Source organism: Mya arenaria, chromosome 11, assembly GCF_026914265.1.
Source record: "Mya arenaria isolate MELC-2E11 chromosome 11, ASM2691426v1".
Classification (NCBI taxonomy): Eukaryota; Metazoa; Mollusca; class Bivalvia; order Myida; family Myidae; genus Mya; species Mya arenaria.
In genome coordinates, this window is record NC_069132.1 from 28,900,905 (window position 1) to 28,925,542 (window position 24,638).

The 24,638-nt window shown below is 36.1% G+C and overlaps 1 protein-coding gene across 3 annotated transcripts in view; it reads right to left on the reverse strand.

The window, feature by feature from the left end:
• LOC128208159 (guanylate cyclase 32E-like) overlaps window positions 1-24,638 on the reverse strand; it is a 107,165-nt gene that overhangs the window by 69,882 nt on the left and 12,645 nt on the right. Inside the window, exon 2 of one of the 3 annotated variants that reach the window (XM_052911573.1) lies at window positions 16,709-16,895. The exons of the other annotated variants lie outside the window; for them this stretch is intronic. The gene's annotated coding sequence lies outside the window, so the exon portion shown is untranslated. The remainder of the gene's footprint in view (window positions 1-16,708; window positions 16,896-24,638) is intronic. 3 annotated transcript variants of the gene reach the window in all.

Genomic DNA, 24,638 nt, shown 5'->3' on the forward strand with positions numbered 1-24,638 from the left:
TTCCTGTACAAGTTGATATAGTTTCTTTATACAGCTTTGGGAAATCATTTGCGGACAATATGTACACACTGTCAGCTACATCTGCCTATTCGATGCGTCTGTTACCTATGTAACAATAGTTTGATGAAAATTGGTCAGTGTCAAATCCAAGGCTGGCGTTAAGGAAAACCAATATGTATTTGGGATTTGAATATCAGAGGGGAATTATTCTAACAAGTCTACCATTACGAAAAGTATTCTGCACTGAAATTAAAGATGCCCCGGAGGACACAGATGCATTAGACATATGTAGACAAAGGTCTAAAGAAAAACATTTGTCATGGTTGAGATATATGATTTTTTGTCAAAAAAAAACGGAACTTGCATGGAATTATTGAACGTAGAGTCGGACAGTATTGACCGTACATTATTGTCGGTATACGATATTTATTTTTATTTTTAATTACTGAAAAAATGAGAGCGTCGCTTTCACCAGCATATATTTATTGCAGATACAAATGGATTAAGCTGCCAAAAAAAGGTCATCATTTAATTGAAAAACCAATCTTAGCATAGAAAACATATTACAGCGTATTCAAATGATTATCATTTTTTCATTTTCAGAAGTATGTAATATTTTTTTAGAACATTCAATGCTGGTCCTTCACTGTATCGTATTATTTTTAAGAAAGGAAACGCGATTTCAAAATATGTAAATAGACGTTTTGACTAAATGGCCGAAATATCATTTCAATATATAATCTCTAAAACAGAGTGTTACACTAGTGCTAAAATACATAGCGCCTTGTACGTTCAAATACTATAGAAATTAAACAAATATCCACGGCAAGAACGGACAGACATACACTGTCATGCTTTCGATGTATTTATTTTTACATAGAGAGTGCATCCTGGACCACATACGGGTACTTTCATTTGGTAAATAAAGACCTTATTGCATTAGACAGGACGATTCTAAATAGTTGATTAATGCCCACAGAAGCAAAAGCTTTTAACTTTTGATAAAAGACGAACAGAAAAAAAAATCAGTTAGCAATTTTTGATCGCATTACTCCATTATGTTGGTACTCCATTGGGATTCGGTAAAAGTGTAGAAACTTTCAGACAAACAAAAACAGCTTGTTAAAATGCTATAAGTAATAAAACTAATACATTGGAGACTTTGGTTCATTTGTAAAGGAGCTGTCAACTTTGAGTGTCTGAAAACAACCTTTTTGTTTCCAAAGTTTCATTATTTTTATTTACAAGTTCATATATCTTTATCAATTCTTCAAAGAATTTTCATCAATATGGATATTCGATATTCGTTTGGAATTAACAAAAAGAAAAAGTAAACATTCAAAATGTACGCACAAGAAAAAAGAACAGTCATCAATCGCTGAAGAAATGACGAGACTTTAAATATTTAAAAGGTGCGCACAAGTAATACCAGTGGTCATCGCTGAAGATATGACGACACAATTAACATTCAAAAGGTACGCACAAGTAATACCAGTGGTCATCGTTGAAGATATGACGACACAATAAACATTCAAAAGGTACGCACAAGTAATAACAGTGGTCATCGTTGAAGATATGACGACACACTTAAACATTCAAAAGGTACGCACAAGTAATAACAGTGGTCATCGTCGAAGATATGACGACACACTTAAACATTCAAAAGGTACGCACAAGTAATAACAGTGGTCATCGTCGAAGATATGACGACACAATAAGCATTTAAAAGGTGCGCACAAGAAAAAACAGTTGTCATCGCCGAAAATATAACGACACAATAAACATTCAAAAGGTACGCACAAGAAAAACAGTGGTCATCGTTGAAGATATGACGACACACTTAACATTCAAAAGGTACGCACAAGTAATACCAGTGGTCATCGTTGAAGATATGACGACACAATAAACATTCAAAAGGTACGCACAAGTAATAACAGTGGTCATCGTTGAAGATATGACGACACACTTAAACATTCAAAAGGTACGCACAAGTAATAACAGTGGTCATCGTCGAAGATATGACGACACACTTAAACATTCAAAAGGTACGCACAAGTAATAACAGTGGTCATCGTCGAAGATATGACGACACAATAAACATTCAAGAGGTACGCACAAGTAATAACAGTGGTCATCGTCGAAGATATGACGACACAATAAGCATTTAAAAGGTGCGCACAAGAAAAAACAGTTGTCATCGCCGAAAATATAACGACACAATAAACATTCAAAAGGTACGCACAAGAGAAACAGTGGTCATCGTTGAAGATATGACGACACACTTAACATTCAAAAGGTACGCACAAGTAATAACAGTGGTCATCGTCGAAGATATGACGACACACTTAAACATTCAAAAGGTGCGCACAAGTAATAACAGTGGTCATCCTCGAAGATATAACGACACACTTAACATTCAAAAGGTGCGCACAAGTAATAACAGTGGTCATCATTGAAGATTTGACGACACACTTAACATTCAAAAGGTGCGCACTAGTAATAACAGTGGTCATCGTGGAAGATATGACGGCACACTTAACATTCAAAAGGTACACACAAGTAATAACAGTGGTCATCGTGGAAGATATGACAACACTTTTAACATGCAAGGGGTACGCAAAAAAATAATCATGGACATCGTTGAATTTATGACATATTCGCTCTACGCTTGTCTGTTTGTCCCGCAAGTCTTAGTTTTTTCTTTGTTCTCCAGTACCAGCATCAAAGTACGTCTACTTGTAATTTCAATGATTTGGGCCATGATTAAAAACAACGTTTACAAATATTTATGACTTCTTGGTTATAGAAATTTTAGAGTGGCCGTTTTCAGGGATTTTTTTACCAATTCCTTGCTAAAATACCCATGAAATAGATATAATATGATGATATATTACAATCATGCAACAAAATATTACGGCCATGACTCATAATGTTTAAAAGGAATGATCATAGTAAACGTTGCGTCTTCAATAAGGTTCAAGTAAAATAATTATTATTCCAACAGACATTCGTTTGTATTACTTATCCGTTTTCGGAGAAATGAGTAAAATCAAAGTTTACGCCTGTGAGACGTACGCAGCCATTTAAGTTCGCGTTATGAATTTATTTAGATTCATGTTCCTGTCTGAAAATAGGAACCTATTCTTCACAGCTGTGAAAAATAAGATCTCATTTGTCACACATTTCGTACATATATGTCACAGCTCCTGGGAAATTTGTGATCGAAGCCGGTTTTTTTATGTAACATGAAATCACATTCCTCACAGGACAAAATTGCATCATTTTTTAACAAAAAAAGTAAATTTTACAACTGAGTCACATTTGTCACAGATTCTTATTTCAAGTATTGCAGATATATTTTGTTGATATACATGTATGCGTAAATATTCTAGTAAAGAATCGTCGATTATGTTGTTGTCGTTTCTGTTGTTGTTGTTGTTGTTGTTGTTGCTGATAGTTGGCTGCAGTTTCGGGCGCAGTGGCGGTTGTTGTAGAGATAGTATAGTTGTTGTTATTTTGTTTTGTTTTTTATGTTGTTGCTGTACGGGTATAAGTGGTATAAGTAGGAATAGTATTGGTTCTTGTTGGCACCGTAATAGTTTGTGTATGCCTAGTAAAGATAGACATTGTGTGTGTAGTCGTGAGCTGTGTCGGCATAGACAGATGTACTGGAAAAAGTATTTCCAACGCTTTCGGCGGATAAATTTCATATAAGCAGTGAATACCGCAGTGCTAGAAGATCTTTGGTTTAAAGATAGTTCTGTTCCGAGCTTGCCTGATATGGTCGAGCATTTACGATAGTGTAATAATTCACCCACGGGGACACAATCCGACCAAGATAAATAAAGAGAAAATTTTAGTTTTAAGAATTGGTGGTGGTGTTGATGTTATTGTTGTTGTAAGAATATGTTTTATTGTTTTTGTATACGGAGTAGTTTTAAGGATATGTGTTGTTGTTGTTGAGTTTGTTGTTGTTGTTGTTGTTGTTGTTAATAATAATAATAATAATAATATTATTATTATTATTATTATTATTATTATTATTATTATTATTATTATTATTGTTAATAATAATAATAATAAAAATAATAATAATAATAATAATAATAATAATAATAATAATAATAATAATAATAATAATAATGTATTTCTATTATTTTTTTATTTCTTTTTATTATAACATTTTTAATATAAAATTTATCAAACAGCAATGCCATCGACAAAATCTGTGAAGAATATGAGTCTCCTGCTTACCACCATTTTGGTCAATCATATATGTCACAGTTTGAAACTGTGAAGAATAGGATCCTATTTTTCCCAGACCTGTGAAGAAAATGATCTGGGAATAATAAGGTCCTACACTGCTATGCCATCGTTTGTTGCAGTTTAATCATATAAACATAAACACTTTGCCGATACACGTTAGGATATTAATGTCCGGTTGGTTCGTGCTACACCAACATTTAGCTGATGGACGTGTGGTCTGTCTGTGTTGTGTGTTTATTGTGTGTCTACCGTGCACATTGTCAGTAAAATGGGACGGCCGTATCTTCTTAGAAAAAAAAGCATGGCTTAAACAATATTACGTAACATTTGAACAAGAATAAGATGTGTGTTAGACCTGGGATTGCCTAAATGAGCCTTTAGGCTTGCTTCCAATGGGGTGCTGTGTTTCCAATTGTGTACTTGTGTCCTTGAACAGGTTTTTTTTTAAATGTTTGTTTACAGGGCTTGTTCCTGAAGTTTATGATTATAGTGTACATTAATCATTGATGGGATGATACCTTATGTCATTAACACCGCTATTTCTAATTTGCAATAATGTGCAAAAACAAATTATGCAAGTATTTGAAAAAGATCATTCAATATTTAATAAAGTGGAATATAATGAGTCGCTTTCGCCATCCTCGACATAGAGAGCCTTTATTATTCTCAATATTCTTTATATTAGTTATTAAATGTTTCCCATTCAATATTATCTACCTGCTAGCTAAAGTGAATCCACATCTTTTTAAAAACAACAACACAAAAGAAATGGGAAATGGCACAGCATATCCTTCATCATAGAAAGAAATAAGGACATATACAACGTCAATTAATATACGTAGAAAAAGGGAATAAGGCATTAATCAGCCGTTGCGTGTTTGGCTTTTTCCTGGCAATTTTGTGAAAGACACGCTCGGCAACAATGACCCAAATATGATTCACTGGGAAAGTCTTTTCCTCTGACATACTTTTCTTTGACACGGTATGGGAATCCTATGACCATTTTAACATATATCCCCCTGAGAATACACAAGGAGACGTTAAAATGTAAACGGCACGAAAGGTTGAGGCGGTTTGACAAATTTATATTCAACAAGGAAGAACATTGATTTTTACTTTTGTTGCATGATTTAAAATCATCCAATGGAATGTTTTAGTCTGTAATTTAAAATATTGGAATTTAAATGTTTGCCTTAATGATTTCGTTTTTGCAATTTCAGAATTTTTTGGTAAGATATGTTGTCTGAATGATATTCAAGGAAAGTGTTCGGTTTTAGTTCGAGCAGATTATATCTAGAGTATAATAATGTCTACTACAGCAATTTCAACAAAAAAGAATCAAGATTGTATGAATTGATATACAATCCGTGCATCATTCAATTACACAAGAAAATATAAGATAAATGATAGGAACATTGTAGATTTCATAAAATGTTAGTTCATTTTACGATAGTTGATATTTGAGTATTTTCTAAAGATGCTGTTTGTAGATTAAACAATATAAATAGCATACACAGTCTACCAAAGAATACAGTCGACCCCCGTTGGCTCGAATTCCAATGCGGCGAAAATACCTCTTGCCTCGAAAAGTTTGAGCCAAGCGGAAAAGCTTACCTTCAGAATAGAAAAACGGCCCTTTACATCAAGTTCGAGTCAAAGAGGAATTCGAGCCAAGCGATATCGAGCCAACGATGTTTGACTGTACATGAAACGCAGAATTTTCCTTGGTCAATACATCCAGTTGTGTACTGTTGGAAATTGGTCAATACATCCAGTTGTGTACTGATGGAAACTTGGTCAATACATCTAGTTGTGTACTGATGGAAACTTGGTCAATACATCTAGTTGTGTACTATTGGTTTCTTGGTAAAGGCTCACGTGTGTCAATACATGCAGTTGTTTACTAATGGGTGCTTAGTAAAGGTTCACGTGTGTCAATACATGCAGTTGTTTCCTGATGGGTGCTTAGTAAAGGTTCACGTGTGTCAATACATGCAGTTGTTTACTAATGGGTGCTTAGTAAAGGTTCACGTGTGTCAATACATCCAGTTGTTAACTGATGGGTGCTTAGTAAAGGTTCACGTGTGTCAATACATGCAGTTGTTTACTGATGAGTGCTTAGTAAAGGTTCACGTGTGTCAATACATGCAGTTGTGGACTGATGGGTGCTTGGTAAAGGTTCACGTGTGTCAATACATGCAGTTGTTTACTGATGAGTGCTTAGTAAAGGTTCACGTGTGTCAATACATCCAGTTGTTAACTGATGGGTGCTTGGTAAAGGTTCACGTGTGTCAATACATGCAGTTGTTAACTGATGGGTGCTTAGTAAAGGTTCACGTGTGTCAATACATCCAGTTGTGGACTGATGTGTGCTTAGTAAAGGTTCACGTGTGTCAATACATGCAGTTGTTTACTGATGGGTGCTTAGTAAAGGTTCACGTGTGTGAATACATGCAGTTGTGTATTGGTGAGTGCTTGGTAAAGGCTTACGTGTGTCAATACATGCCGTTGTGTACTGATGGGTGCTTGGTAAAGGTTCACGTGTGTCAATACATGCCGTTGTGTACTGATGGGTGCTTGGTAAAGGTTCACGTGTGTCAATACATGCAGTTGTTAACTGATGGGTGCTTAGTAAAGGTTCACGTGTGTCAATACATGCAGTTGTGGACTGATGGGTGCTTGGTAAAGGTTCACGTGTGTCAATACATGCAGTTGTGTACTGATGAGTGCTTAGTAAAGGATCACGTGTGTCAATACATGCAGTTGTTAACTGATGAGTGCTTAGTAAAGGTTCACGTGTGTCAATACATGCAGTTGTGTACTGATGAGTGCTTAGTAAAGGATCACGTGTGTCAATACATGCAGTTGTTAACTGATGGGTGCTTAGTAAAGGATCACGTGTGTCAATACATCCAGTTGTGTACTGATGAGTGCTTAGTAAAGGTTCACGTGTGTCAATACATGCAGTTGTTTACTGATGAGTGCTTAGTAAAGGTTCACGTGTGTCAATACATGCAGTTGTTAACTGATGAGTGCTTAGTAAAGGTTCACGTGTGTCAATACATGCAGTTGTGTACTGATGAGTGCTTAGTAAAGGATCACGTGTGTCAATACATGCAGTTGTTAACTGATGGGTGCTTAGTAAAGGATCACGTGTGTCAATACATGCAGTTGTGTACTGATGTGTGCTTAGTAAAGGTTCACGTGTGTCAATACATGCAGTTGTGTACTGATGAGTGCTTAGTAAAGGATCACGTGTGTCAATACATGCAGTTGTTAACTGATGGGTGCTTAGTAAAGGATCACGTGTGTCAATACATGCAGTTGTGTACTGATGTGTGCTTAGTAAAGGTTCACGTGTGTCAATACATGCAGTTGTGTACTGATGAGTGCTTAGTAAAGGATCACGTGTGTCAATACATGCAGTTGTTAACTGATGGGTGCTTAGTAAAGGATCACGTGTGTCAATACATCCAGTTGTGTACTGATGAGTGCTTAGTAAAGGTTCACGTGTGTCAATACATGCAGTTGTTTACTAATGGGTTGGAAACTTGGTCAATACATCTAGTTGTGTACTGATGGAAACTTGGTCAATACATCTAGTTGTGTACTGATGGAAACATGGTCAATACATCCAGTGTGTACTGTTGGAAACTTGGTCAATACATCTAGTTGTGTACTATTGGAAACTTGGTCAATACATCTAGTTGTGTACTGATGGAAACTTGGTCAATACATCCAGTGTGTACTGATGGAAACTTGGTCAATACATCTAGTTGTGTACTGTTGGAAACTTGGTCAATACATCTAGTTGTGTACTGATGGAAACTTGGTCAATACATCTAGTTGTGTACTGATGGAAACATGGTCAATACATCCAGTGTGTACTGTTGGAAACTTGGTCAATACATCTAGTTGTGTACTGATGGAAACTTGGTCAATACATCTAGTTGTGTACTATTGGTTTCTTGGTAAAGGCTCACGTGTGTCAATACATGCAGTTGTTAACTGATGGGTGCTTAGTAAAGGTTCACGTGTGTCAATACATGCCGTTGTTAACTGATGGGTGCTTAGTAAAGGTTCACGTGTGTCAATACATCCAGTTGTGTACTGATGAGTGCTTAGTAAAGGTTCACGTGTGTCAATACATGCAGTTGTGTATTGGTGAGTGCTTAGTAAAGGTTCACGTGTGTCAATACATCCAGTTGTGTACTGATGGGTGCTTAGTAAAGGTTCACGTGTGTCAATACATCCAGTTGTGTACTGATGAGTGCTTAGTAAAGGTTCACGTGTGTCAATACATCCAGTTGTGTACTGATGAGTGCTTAGTAAAGGTTCACGTGTGTCAATACATCCAGTTGTGTACTGATGGGTGCTTAGTAAAGGTTCACGTGTGTCAATACATGCAGTTGTTTATTGATAGATGTTCGGTAAAGGTTCACGTGTGTCAATACATAGAGTTGTGTACTGATGGGTGCTTAGTAAAGGTTCACGTGTGTCAATACATGCAGTTGTTTACTGATGGGTGCTTAGTAAAGGTTCACGTGTGTCAATACATGCAGTTGTTTACTGATGGGTGCTTAGTAAAGGTTCACGTGTGTCAATACATGCAGTTGTGTATTGGTGAGTGCTTGGTAAAGGCTTACGTGTGTCAATACATGCAGTTGTGCACTGGTGAGTGCTTAGTAAAGGTTCATGTGTGTCAATACATGCAGTTGTTTACTGATGTGTGCTTGGTAAAGGTTCACGTGTGTCAATACATGCAGTTGTTTACTGATGGGTGCTTGGTAAAGGTTCACGTGTGTCAATACATGCAGTTGTGTATTGGTGAGTGCTTGGTAAAGGCTTACGTGTGTCAATACATGCAGTTGTTTACTGATAGATGTTCGGTAAAGATTCACGTGTGTCAATACATGCCGTTGTTTACTGATGTGTGCTTGATAAAGGTTCACGTGTGTCAATACATGCAGTTGTTTACTGATGGGTGCTTAGTAAAGGTTCACGTGTGTCAATACATGCAGTTGTTTACTGATAGATGTTCGGTAAAGGTTCACGTGTGTCAATACATGCCGTTGTTTACTGATGTGTGCTTGGTAAAGGTTCACGTGTGTCAATACATGCAGTTGTTTACTGATGGGTGCTTGGTAAAGGCTCACGTGTGTAAATACATGCAGTTGTTTCCTGATGTGTGCTTGGTAAAGGATCACGTGTGTCAATACATTCCGTTGTGGACTGATGTGTGCTTGATAAAGGTTCACGTGTGTCAATACATGCAGTTGTTTACTGATGGGTGCTTAGTAAAGGTTCACGTGTGTCAATACATGCAGTTGTTTACTGATAGATGTTCGGTAAAGGTTCACGTGTGTCAATACATGCCGTTGTTTACTGATGTGTGCTTGGTAAAGGTTCACGTGTGTCAATACATGCAGTTGTTTACTGATGGGTGCTTGGTAAAGGCTCACGTGTGTAAATACATGCAGTTGTTTCCTGATGTGTGCTTGGTAAAGGATCACGTGTGTCAATACATGCCGTTGTTTACTGATGTGTGCTTGGTAAAGGATCACGTATGTCAATACATGCAGTTGTTTACTGATGTGTGCTTGGTAAAGGATCACGTGTGTCAATACATGCCGTTGTTTACTGATGTGTGCTTGGTAAAGGATCACGTGTGTCAATACATCCAGTTGTGGACTGATGGGTGCTTGGTAAAGGTTCACGTGTGTCAATACATGCAGTTGTTTATTGATAGGTGCTTGGTAAAGGCTCACGTGTGTAAATACATGCAGTTGTTTCCTGATGTGTGCTTGGTAAAGGATCACGTGTGTCAATACATGCCGTTGTTTACTGATGTGTGCTTGGTAAAGGATCACGTGTGTCAATACATGCAGTTGTTTACTGATGGGTGCTTGGTAAAGGCTCACGTGTGTAAATACATGCAGTTGTTTTCTGATGTGTGCTTGGTAAAGGATCACGTGTGTCAATACATGCCGTTGTTTACTGATGTGTGCTTGGTAAAGGATCACGTATGTCAATACATGCAGTTGTTTACTGATGTGTGCTTGGTAAAGGATCACGTGTGTCAATACATGCCGTTGTTTACTGATGTGTGCTTGGTAAAGGATCACGTGTGTCAATACATCCAGTTGTGGACTGATGGGTGCTTGGTAAAGGTTCACGTGTGTCAATACATGCCGTTGTTTACTGATGGGTGCTTGGTAAAGGCTCACGTGTGTAAATACATGCAGTTGTTTCCTGATGTGTGCTTGGTAAAGGATCACGTGTGTCAATACATGCCGTTGTTTACTGATGTGTGCTTGGTAAAGGCTCACGTGTGTCAATACATCCAGTTGTGGACTGATGGGTGCTTGGTAAAGGATCACGTGTGTCAATACATCCAGTTGTGGACTGATGGGTGCTTGGTAAAGGTTCACGTGTGTCAATACATGCAGTTGTTTACTGATGGGTGCTTGGTAAAGGCTCACGTGTGTAAATACATGCAGTTGTTTCCTGATGTGTGCTTGGTAAAGGATCACGTGTGTCAATACATGCCGTTGTTTACTGATGTGTGCTTGGTAAAGGCTCACGTGTGTCAATACATCCAGTTGTGGACTGATGTGTGCTTGGTAAAGGATCACGTGTGTCAATACATCCAGTTGTGGACTGATGGGTGCTTGGTAAAGGTTCACGTGTGTCAATACATGCAGTTGTTTACTGATGGGTGCTTGGTAAAGGCTCACGTGTGTAAATACATGCAGTTGTTTCCTGATGTGTGCTTGGTAAAGGATCACGTGTGTCAATACATGCCGTTGTTTACTGATGTGTGCTTGGTAAAGGATCACGTGTGTCAATACATCCAGTTGTGGACTGATGGGTGCTTGGTAAAGGTTCACGTGTGTCAATACATGCAGTTGTTAACTGATGGGTGCTTGGTAAAGGCTCACGTGTGTAAATACATGCAGTTGTTTACTAATGGGTGCTTAGTAAAGGTTCACGTGTGTCAATACATGCAGTTGTTTACTGATGGGTGCTTGGTAAAGGATCACGTGTGTAAATACATGCAGTTGTTTCCTGATGTGTGCTTGGTAAAGGATCACGTGTGTCAATACATGCCGTTGTTTACTGATGTGTGCTTGGTAAAGGATCACGTGTGTCAATACATGCAGTTGTTTACTGATGTGTGCTTGGTAAAGGATCACGTGTGTCAATACATGCCGTTGTTTACTGATGTGTGCTTGGTAAAGGATCACGTGTGTCAATACATGCCGTTGTTTACTGATGTGTGCTTGGTAAAGGTTCACGTGTGTCAATACATGCAGTTGTTTACTGATGTGTGCTTGGTAAAGGATCACGTGTGTCAATACATGCCGTTGTTTACTGATGTGTGCTTGGTAAAGGATCACGTGTGTCAATACATCCAGTTGTGGACTGATGGGTGCTTGGTAAAGGTTCACGTGTGTCAATACATGCAGTTGTATACTGTTTGATAGAGGCTCATGTGTTTCCATATATATACTTGTTTACGTTTCAAAATTGAAAATATGTGTCTGCTTCAGAGCGGAGACGTTTGGCGGAAGGATCCGAGGAAATGCACGAGGTTTTTGTGCTGTTCAATACAAGAATGTTAAAGGTGTGGTTAGCCTTTAGAGGTATATATTTGGCAGCGATAACATTCATGTATTAAGTCAGTATGTCCCACCCTATGTATGTATTGTATGGTGCTCCTTATTGTATCATTGTGAACGGATGACGTGGCCGCCGTCAGAAATCACGCACAAAATGCAGAGGACATCTCAAACCCCAATGGACATCACATTGCCATGGTAAGGGACTTCGTTTGCGCATTCCACTAATTTAAGCATTTGGTGCGTTTCACATAAATATTAGATATATATTATTTTTCAACTTCCATTAACTTTGATGTTGATATATATATATGTAAATATTGAATATACATGGCATAAGTGCATAATTTGTTCATACTCGTTGCACAAATATAATGTGTTGTTAAATTTGTACGCGTATATTTCGAATTGCATTTAGCGTTTTTACTGAACCTTTTCAAAAATGCATGTTAAATGCACTATTTACTCATTAAGATTCGATACTTTGCGCAATATAACTTCCAGTAACAAACTAAATTCCTAAATTTTTGTTGTGGTTCAGGTATACCAAGGTAAATGTATAGTTTATGGTGTCGACGATTTTTGATAAGGAAATAATTGTTTAAATCACGATCTAAATGAGTAAATGCAGCTGTGTGCTGTTGAAGATTTAGTAGAGGTCCATGTGTGTCAATTCAATACATGCAGTTGAGTTCTGATGAAAGCTTGGTAAAGGTTCAGGTGTGTCAATATATGCAGTTTTGTACGGATGTATATAAGGTAGAGGTGCATAGCGACAACCGTGGCGGATCCGTGGTGAAGTGGTAACACACTTTGCTATCAATCCAGGGGTCGCAGGTTCGATTTCCCGTAGCATCACTATAAAATACTAATCGTCTTTCGGGAGGGACATTAAATGGGGGTCCCGTGTGACAGTGCTATACACTGGTGTACGTTGAAGAACCAGGGTAGCTCTAACCAGGGTTACATTCTGTCTGTGCACTATGCTCCAAAAAAACCTAAAATGACTAAAAAATCTTAACGGAGCACGCGCCGAATGGGCAAGGCCCGAGTGCGAGTATAAATAAGCTTACATACACATGTGACAAAACATGCTGTTGTGAACGGTTGGGTGCTTGGTAAAGGTTCACGTGTGTTAATACCTGTAGTTGTGTTCTGATGGATGTTAGATAGAGGAGCATGTGTGTCAATATATGCAGTTATGTATTGATGCAAGCTTAATTGGTAGAGGTTGGCTGGCAGCTTGGTAAAGGTTGCGGTAAGATTCTTTTTTACGTCACAAATGATGAAAATGAAACGTAAGCTCTGTTCAACCTTTTAGCAACGAATGTTTGTATTTTGTTTCTGCTATAAATATGTGATTAAGAATCATTTATGACCATTATGGTACTAATCATCGAAGAGGCCCCAAGTGAACCCGGGGTTTTCTGATCCAGGGTCCGATACGCTCAACACTCAACCATTTTCAGCATGTGAGATCACAAATCAAAGGAGAAGAAGTAAATTCCTCGTTTTGTAATTCAAAAGTAACGTAGATATTTTGTATACATAATAAAGTAGTAAGACACAGGTATATTATTGTGAAAGGTGATGGCTTTTTAATTGTAATTTTGTGGCTGGATATCCTCTGAAAGTCTAAACTTCAATTTCATGCGATGATACGCCAATTGCCCACAGACCTAAATTAAAACGTATGTACAATGTCACAATGATTTATTGTACAGCATCATATTTGAATTTGATACCTACATTTTATTGAATCGTATTTAATCAGCCGCTTGCGTAAAAATGTTTAATAGGTACTTATAGGTAATAAATTTGTATACGACAATTTATGATTTCTCGGGCAGAGAAGTAGTACTCAGCGCAAGAACAAGTGCGTAGATTTCCATATGAATTAGAAAGCCTTTTTATAACATACATTTCACACAGATAAAAGAAGCTAAATGTTAAATTGTTCATTTTAGACAAAAATATTATTCCGAAACAAAATGCGAAAAAATCAACATGCTGAAACCGAAACTTATACTTGGCGGTATATTCCAATGCTTATTTATATCTAGCTGAAAGATTAATGGTATCAATCTTATTTTTAAGATTTTGGGGATTAATCCCCATTTAGCAACCCGTGAATTTTCACAAACTTATTGAACATGGCTAAACAAATAGGTTCCAAACTTGTCAATCATATCATTTCTTCACTTTATACACCAACATTTCAAGCGTTATAAATCACCAGAAGTAATTTTCTTCAACAAATAAAACGGTGATTCTCATTTAAAATTACAATTGAAAATTGCTTAAAAAGCTAGTAACGAAAACCATTTCATTCCTACCGTAAATAAATATTATTTTGAGCTGTAAAAAGCGCGTACTTTCAGAAAAAAACTGCTGGAAAAGCGTCGTGTTTTAGAAACAGCTACCAGAAGGTGACACAATATAGAATACTATCAGACGCTTGCAATCAATATGGAATTAAGTCGGCATTGCCTTGGTCACTACTGCAATTTTATATCTACAGAATTGGAATCTTCAGAGAGCCTCGTATAAATAAACAATTATAGGGAACGAAATAACAATTTTTGCGAAACAGCGAACAAACAAACATTTAAAATATGTTAGCAACAATCCCGCATTCCATGTTCTACTCTAATCTATAGGTTGGAACTGATTTTTAAGACACTTACATAGCCAATCATAGGTAGATTCCAAGCCGCCGCAACCGTTGACTGGCACTGACAAGATTCGTCAGGGCCGATAAACCCTATTGTCTCGTTTCCATAATGTGACGTCATAGCGTTTATTGCGTCAAGAGAATTTGCCTTCGTGTCGTTGAACAGATACTCGAGTCGGTACCCTTCTAATAGTGTATAATTGTTGTTGATCAATTCCAATGCTGTGAAAAATGCTCCGGCAAAATATTTAGAATTTCCCTTAATTCCACTCGTTGAGCTTAGAAAGGATACTTTCAAAGGTTGTCTCTCATCGCTTGAATCATTTGCAGCAGTTGCGAATGTAAGCAAATACAGAGCGTAAAAACACTGAAAGGCCCGGTGTTGGAAGATAGAAACCATTTTGAGATTAAACTAGATTAACGAACTGTAAAATCTAGTTCAGTCAGATTATTGTTTATTAAATATAGCAATGTTAATAAACGATGTTTGTTATCGTTCACAAGTTCCTAGTGCCTGGAAGGACACATGCCCATCATAAACAAATGCATACAAAAGAAGTATGAACATTTCTCCCGTTATTTTAAACACACATTTTAACAGTCCTTATCTATAATCCAGAATTGCTGAAATATAAAATAGTATCTATCATTTGTAGCGTCCACATGTTGGCAAAATTGCTATTATTTAATTCATGCGACTGGTTTCTACTCTAACCAGTTTGCGTTGTTAATACATTTCTCTTTGTAGATAGCTCATGTTCAAACATCCAGATTTTACTTTCATTCGATATGTATTGAGAAATTAAATGTAAATATACAAATATTTCTTATAGGCCCAGTAGTCTATTTGAACAGCTTTTTCAAACACTTGCCCACTTGGCCACTGGTGTTAACAAGCTAGCTGTGAACAAATTGCTCCTCTGTCCGCCAAGCTTATCATGAATATTGGCAGAATCGGTATCCGCTTAGCCAGGCGGCTTTCCTGCATTGTGCAAAATATAGCATAGATTTATTTTATACAAATATTTCTCTTATTTAAAGTAATGTTCGGATAAGTGTTCGTCAAACAAACTCTCTGTTATGAAAGTATGATTATTTGCCATTTATAACGCAAGGGTTGTAATACGTCAAGTTTACTGTACAGCAAACTAAACATAACCGTGCTATTTTTCGTCATAAAATGATAGGAATAATTGAGAGTTTCCTGTTTGTTTAACATTGTACCAAGAATGAACAATATGGATAAATATGGGCAGCGGAGGCCTTAAAGACAAATTGCATGATGTCGATAGAAGTCAGGATGTCCTCATTGGTTACTTTCCCTCTTTTTCATCCACTGACTTGCAAATTTAGGATCCTTGAATTTGTTTGTCTTAATTGGTCCCCTTTTCAAAGAACGACTGTTATCAAAAAATTGATTTTAAGATAAGTTTATCGGCAAATATATTTCACTTTGGCCTCCTGACGTCTGCCTCGAATATGAGCTAGGTGCATATAACAGTAAAATGTTTTGTATACATTGCTTTACTAAGATATGGAAGAGTATGTGTTTTCCATGGTCGTCCTTTTGTACATCCCAACCCGACCGAAGGGTGTTTTTCGGAAACGAAGTTTACCGAGTTTTCACCGAGTTTTCACCGAACACCCTGCGCGAGGGTTGGGATGAACTTTTCTTATTCGAGCGGCCATGGTAGATGCGTTTACTCCCATCTCAGGTAAAGAAATACAGTTAATATGAATATATATTTACTGCTTTACATACGGGTACTTTTTTTATCTTTTCCTGGTGCGATATAATGATTTCAAGCATGACCAAATATTTGGATCTTCTTATATGGGGTGGGAGAAAAGGGCCCTTTGTCTCTGACATGATTTAGCATTATAATTGTAACATAGAATTGCTCTGTCAGATAGTTCATAAGCACATTTTTTCTTTTTGTATTACCTATTCAATCCGTATAAATTCATTGTAAGGTTGAACGCACACCCATAAATCAGTGACAAAATGCACATAAAACCAGCATTACTCCTCAAATTAGGTCAACTTGGCCTTAAAGGTCTTAAAGGGCTTAAACTACTAAGGGTCATCAAGTTATGAATCTCTCAAATGCACCGTACGTGTTTGTCAAGAACTAATGTCAGATACCTTCGACGTAGTTCGCGGCGTGCGTCAAGGGAGGGGGGTCTTGTCCAGTTTTTACTATCTCGTTTATCTCGATAGCCTATTACACGACTTAGAGATAAGTAAGCATGGCTCTCGTCTTATGTCTGTTAATTGCGGCAGCCCGACATTTGCCGACGACATCTCTCTCATCTCGTTATCTCCATATAAGCTGCAATGCATGGTGTATATTGTGTATAGTTACTGTAAACGTTGGCACGTTGATATCAATGTCTATAAATCTAACACTTACAGAAGGCTAGAAATGCTTTTTTTCAATGGTGGGCCAGGGTGCCCACTCTCTCGGTGTGAATCCCTTAGTATCCACAAGTCTTTACAAAAAAAATGTAATTCCCATTGCTCTCTACGGCTCCGATTTCTGGAACTCTATGACTAACGTTGACACCTTAGCCATCAACCGTCTCCAACACTTCGTAGCCAAAAAGATACAAGGACTGCCTATCTCTACCAGATCGAACTCTGGAACTCTATGACTAACGTTGACACCTTAGCCATTAACCGTCTCCAACACTTCGTAGCCAAAAAGATACAAGGACTGCCTATCTCTACCAGATCGGATATGTCGGAATCTATTCTAGGATTAACTAAGTTAGACACCCATGTCGAAAAAAGAAAACTGATGTTCTTACACAAGTTGTTAATGCTTCCAAACAAATGTATTAGCAAGCAAATCTTTGTGAGAAAATATATTTCTTACATTCTTGATAACAACTCAATCAAACGAGGATTTATACCAGATATATGTAAGCTGTTGACCAAATACAACCTGCAATTTGTGCTAGATAGCTACTTCTCCGTAGAAAGAGCCACCCCAGATAAACAAACTTGGAAACGCATGGTTAACAATGCTGTTATACTTAAATGCAAGTTATGCTGGGATATCCGTACTTCCAATGATTGCGATTTTATGTTATTTCGTATTCTTCATTTATGTGTACAACCTGCTATTATGTATACTATTTCAAGAAAAAGTAGTTTTCGTCACACAGCAAGGATTATAGCAAAATTGTGGTGCAGACCTTCGATTTTACGAAACAGACGTTGTGCTAAGTGTAATTTAACCTTTCAGGAAGAGCTTGTACATATATTAAGCGAGTGTTACCACACATTGGCAATCAGGGAAGACTTTACTACACAAATGAATACTATTTTGAATGGACACGACTATGAAAGCTTAAATAACTTAGAACATATACAATGGACTCTGCGACTTCTCGGAGCACCTTTATAACCTTTTATAGACACCGACAACAACGCACTACTTCTGCAATGTTCATACAATTATACATTACGGTGTATACGTGCATACTTTTGCTAGAGTTTGCTTAAGCGACATTTAATAGCGCTTAACATAATGACCGTAACTTGGTTGCTAATCAACTACCGATTTTAACCATAATCATAATCATTTTACCTCAACTTATCTAAGTACACAGTTTAACCGAACAGTATAGAAACATGTTGCCGTAAAAGCCTCTTGTTCTGATTCGTTATGGTGATTACACAGCAATACTTGTATGCAATGCATGTATCGTATTCTTAAATATACCTGTTATTATACTCATTACTGATATGCTTATAATCACTAATTAAATAGAAAAAATAAATAAATCGTTAGCTCAAATAACAATGTGGACACGTTATAAAATAAAAAAATAGAATATAAAACTTAAAAACAAAAGCATCCAATGTACATATGTGTAACTTAATATATACATATATATACTTATGTTAGATACGTTTTCCTTGTTTATTGTGTTAACTTGTTCTATATTGCTCAATGTTAGAGCACTTTACAAGTTGTAAATGTATTTGCATATCTTCTGTATAGGAGGAAATAAAGATTTGATTGATTGAGTGATTGACCTGCTGAACTGACGACTGTACTTTTGTATAAACCGTTGAAGTCAATTCAACTTGTTATCAAATGAAGACAAGTTTAATGTCCTAAAAGAAATACAGGACTCATCGCTTGATTTATTATCCATTGTTGAGCGCGTCCTTGGGACCTGTTGGAGCGCGATACCTAAAACTTATTTACAATCGAAATAGGCCAATGCATTCAATGTCATGAATTTATGAGTAGACAATGAAGCCATATTTATGCACATAAACCCATTTCAAACAAGTGTCCGTATTTTAAACATGTGTGGGGGTCAATAAAAACCCTTGTTATAGCTAAGTTATTGCTTTAATGGACAACTTAAAGATAAAGCTATAACTCAAAGAAATAGCCATTCTGCAACTAGAATTTATGCATGCATTTTACACAGGGATTATGAAACATGGCTTCTATTAAAGTAAAAAACAACAAGAACGTCTTAATTCTTTTCTGTGCCTTATTTCTTTTTCCCCTCGACAATTCAAGTCCAATCCGATGTTACGTGATACATCATATGAGATCGTAGTCCATTTCAATATGTCCTGAGTAATTCAGCAAGAACAGGGATTTTCTTTTGTGCTTTATTCTTTATTATCATGACAATTGATTTCATAACAAAGCATTGACAGTTAAGCTCTTAAATAGAAAGAATTTTCAAACCGGATGCATTTCGATATTGCTTAAATTGAATATTTTCCGTGAGGTTTTAAAAGCATAAATGCATAAACGAATGAAGGCATAATACATGAACATTTTTTATAATGACATCAAGGCAATATTATCAACGAGAGCACCAAAAACAATACACTCATATTAAGCTGCTGTCTCCAATAACAATGCTGAAGGCATAGTTACAAAAAATGTTATTAGTGTACCATTGTATTTGCCCGAACAACGTCAGTCCTTGCTTTGTTATATAATTGTATTGACAGAGCAGTTTTAAAACCTCTTCCATTAGGTTGAGACCGATTAATGTGCTGCCCCAACGAAGACAATACATTGGTAATGGCTGATCTTAAGTAAGCAAATATTTAACTTGACTCCTACTATATTCCCCTTCACAGTAAGTAAACACTTGTCTCTCTGATGGGTTTGCTACACTATTTAATACCTGTACATTTCGAATACTTTGAAACATATTTCTTAATTAGTGGATAGAATGTTCGAATTTGCATTGCGAGTGTCGTCAGTTATAATGCACCAGTCAATTGTAACCACGCCCCCCAGGTCCGAGGGTATACCGGGGATAGCCGGGGATATGGGCCGTGTTTTTACTTTCCAGGTGGCCCCGCAGTGCCGGGTGAATGCGGTGGTTTTGTCTTCGCACAAATATAGCGGGGATTAGGCCTTGCCTAGGGTCCCTGTGATGCGAGGGCATTTGGTGGGGATTTTACCCGTGGTTGGCTGGACCGACAGTCAAAGTCCCCGCTATTCCCCGGACCTGGGGGGGGGGGGGTGCGTGGTTACAATTGACTGGTGCATAATGAGTGTATAAACAGTCAGTTAGTGACGGGCACGAAACTAGGACAGTTGTTTAAGTTTTATTAACGAAATTCAATAGTCTCAAAGCTTTCGATTTATTTTTTGCAGTTTAAATTGAACAAAACACGAAGTGGTTTCATTCTATAAGACTGGTAATTCAAAATAGGTACTCAATTAAATTGACACGTTCATATTTGTTCAAACACATTAACAAAGTTTTGTCACTATGTACATATCTGATCCAGAGGATTTTGCATATATTTTTATACCCAAATATAGAAGCAATAAGTCTAGTGAAGTTCCGTTAGTGGGCTTTGTTTAGCTAAGAACAAATTAAAGCTCTTTTTATGGCGGTCCATTTATATTTATATTATCTTTAGTATTTTCACATGCGTTTGCAAAGAGTGCATAAGCATTTTTATATTTTCATTTCTATTTTCTGTAGAACACGATGTTTTTATACATGTATGTAATTTTATATATAAACAAATATCAATCCCTCTTCATTACGCCATCCATTGTAGAAATACCAATATTTGTTTATTTTTTTAATTAAAATTGTCAGCATGTCAACTCTGGTATTTCTTTTCACACCACATGATAGTTCTTCTAACGATGTACAGAAGAGAGAGACTTAAAAAAAAATCTTTCTACTCAATTTTGTTAATGTGTACCTAAATTGATAGTAGCACCTTTTTCTTGCTAATTTATACTTAAAAATACCGATTATCATGATAAGTCAACTAACTACTATATGTGTATAATCATTATATTATCAAAATAAATACTGGTTAAACCAAATACTTTTTAAATGGTTAATTCAAATAGTGCATTTTACTAAGGCAACGCATTCTGTGACCTTATTTTCAAATGAGAAGTAAATGATATGCCTTGTATAATTAAATCTACCTGTCCATTTTGTCTTTGACTGTGTCATCGACAAAAGTAAGTAACGTTCAACTGTTTTGCATAATCCATGTTTACAAAACCCAATCAAAGGTAAATCAACAGGAAATTAACGTGAGAAACACATCCATTTGTTTATTCCTTCCTTTGATAGAAAAGCAGTATTGTTTACATAAAACGTGATACAAGTCAAGCGTTCCGTAAAATAAATCGACCATCTTGATTCTGGAATCAATCTTTCAGTACCTTTGAACGGAAATTGAAATAACACAAATACAAATACAAATACATGTACATACAAATACACCATTGAAGGAGATAGTGTGTGTGCAAATAAACTCTGAGTTTCATACCAACGGGTCTGTACATGAACGTTTATTTAAGGTTGAAAGTTTAACATCATTAAAGTCGATAGTATTGGAATACTTTCGACGGGAAGTGTACAACGGCGCTGGTGCCTTTAAAATACATTCTGGACAATAGACCGCAATTCAGACACACAAAATGCACCCCAGAATTATGATATTATCAGTAATTGAGTATATATTGACTTAAAGATTGATTTAAATAACAATTAAATGGTGTGTTACGTATACAGATACGCTTTCAAACGAGCGTTAGTTACATTGAAGATGTGATGTCTTTAACTACATTATCTGTATAGTTTAATTCCATTTATATTTGAAAATTAGTATGTTCATTCCATAAGAAATACATACCAAGTCACATATTTAGAACGCATGAAGAAATGATAAAATAACAAGAGGACAATAATGCTCGGAAATATGCAATACTTCGACATATGGAGAATTAAACACTCATGAACACTCTTTGTCGTCGTAGCCATTATCACAGATCCATCTTATCCTAGGAAATACTCACGTCACATTTTAAAAATGTGTAAAGATTCTAGAAACAAAGTATTTTCAGGAAATCAATTAAACTTAGTCATAGCTGCAGACTTTCTAAGGATATTTAAAACAATAACTAGTTTTCTTTTTGAAAACAGGATAGGTTTCGGCATCTTTTGGCATTAAAGAACATGGAATTGAAAACGTTCTTTCGAAACGTCAGCGTCTTGCACGGAACAACGCGCTGTTATTGGGTGTTTTGATAGCGTTTGAATAATACGAACAAAAACAGTTATGTTATATAAACTTTAGATACATTTTTATGACGGTAGAACGTCCACAAAACGTGTTCCCTTAAAGGAAAGTCACTTTGATTATATACATTTTATCGCAGTTTTAATTGGAAAAATAACTTAATTAATGTACTTCTTTGATTTTGTGTTTAATCTTAATCATTTTTATTTATTTAAATTGAACACGCGTGGGTTTTCTTCTTCGTTAGTGCGACTTCTATCCACATGGTAAGATTGACATGTCTCAGATGACATGCAACTGTCTCTGGTTTTCCTCTTTCATTAGGACAGACGGAATGATAATGGCTGCATCTTTGTGCAATCTTGTTCAATTATTTTGCAGAATAAAAGATAAAACATCTGGTAATTTGCCGAGGAAAAAGTCAAAGCCTGCCGCGAGCTGTTTTAAATTTAATTACATTAACACTTTTAAGATAGAAATTATATCCAATATCAAATGGATCACAAAAAATTAGGACATATTTTAAAGTACTATAACTAATTCCATGATTGCATTTTATTCGAGTTCTGCAACTAACTGAAGCTTTGGAATCCAGTTAAATACGTGCTTAAACAAATACAACTTTAACTTATTTTAAAGATTAAAAAAATAAGACTGCAATGATAAAAATACGTAAACTAAATTCCAGATACTTAGTTTTCTTATTTGGTGAAAATATCTGCTCGCCAAGGGAGATCACTGTTTATAATTTGGCAGATGAAAACATCCTGAACGTCAATGACATGTTGAACGGAGGAATTTCCCTTTACAAGGACACCACAAACAATTTGACAGAATTTTGACGACGAATGATTTGTTTGGATTAAATAATATTCATTTTCATAAAAACAAAGTGTTCTTTAAGAGATCCCATATATCTGGTTCTATTAAACACAAACAATGAGTTTGTTGGTGGAAATCAAAAGGAGAAGATTATCATGACATTCGTATCTATACAACAAATGTTTTCTGTCTTTTGTTTTTGTTTCCTTTCAATAAACCTTACGGTTTATATGTCTGCAAACGTATTCTAAAGAATAATTAAATCACACATTCCAAACCGCTACTATTAATATGTACCTGCATCATGTCACAATATCATGCGTTATGAACGAGCTTGTTATGCTACATGGAAAAAATATCAACGCATAAATGATGTTCGTCATAGTTTAAAGTTTTCAATGTAATGTGATATTCTGATTCAATAGTGATCTCGTGACTTTTATTGGCCTTAAAATGTATACCTCATTTTATTAGATTTCTTTCTTTAATTAATACACTCAAACATTGTATAAACTGCTTTTAAGGGCGCTCTAAGAGAACATGTTGCCAATTACTTCCACTACAAGTTGGTGAAGTATTTAAAAGGTCCAAAAAATACCAAACCAACCAAAAAGAAGAAAAAAAACAACATTTCTATTCAATGTATATATAGTCCATTCCATTCAATGTATATATAGTCCATTCCATACAATGTATATATAGTCCATTCCATTCCATTTTTAATTCGAAGCTCCTCTTCAGGGCGATATATCCGGACATGTTTATGTTGTATTATCTTGTATTATCTTTTACAATCAGGCTTCGTTCTAACCACATTCCATGTCTATACAGTTCTTTGCTTTTCGGTAGCAAATCCAACGTTTACACGTCAATATGACCTCGATGAAAGATCCTGTCAGAAACATTTTTAAACTAGATATTAGTTAATAAATTGTTATTAAACTGTTCATTTTGGTTCTTAATTGTCGGAAGTGCCATCATTTTTCAAATGTAATATAAGTAGTTAATTAACCAAATATCTTTTCACGATGTTATATATAAAGCACATCACACACGTTGTTGCTGCTTTTGTCTTGTTTATCTAATTATGATAATAATGTCCAGCATTACATTGAAAAGTAAGGAATGCAAAACATAAAATATATACATGTATTGGCAAATACAGATTTAAACATTCATGTAATATATCTATGTCGTCAAATGTATTATCAGGGATCATACTTATCCGAAAGGTTTTATCTTAGGACATACTTAAGCCAAATGAAGAGAAATGTTCAAAGATTCTTGAATCAAAAGATCTTCAGAAATCAGTCAAACTTAATCTTAACAGTAACTAAGTATATTCCCGCGTTCAAAGAGTATAAAGTTATGCTATAAATGGTATACTTAAGAATATAGCAATTTTTCAAATTACTATTGGAAGAGCGTTTATCGAAATAATCAATGCTAGAAACAAGGACTATAATGTACGGTGAAATTTTGTTAGGTTTAAACGTCTTCAAGCTTCATAGAACTTTGAGTTGAAAAAGCAATTTTTTAAACAACAGTGTTAAGAATAATATCAGCGTCATGCACGGAACAGCGAGCTTTTAAGGGGGGTTATGCTAGCGTTTGAATAACACGGAAACTACTGTCATGATAATAATGTTCACTGTTTTTACACTGCTGTGTCGATAGAACGTCCACAAAACCTGGA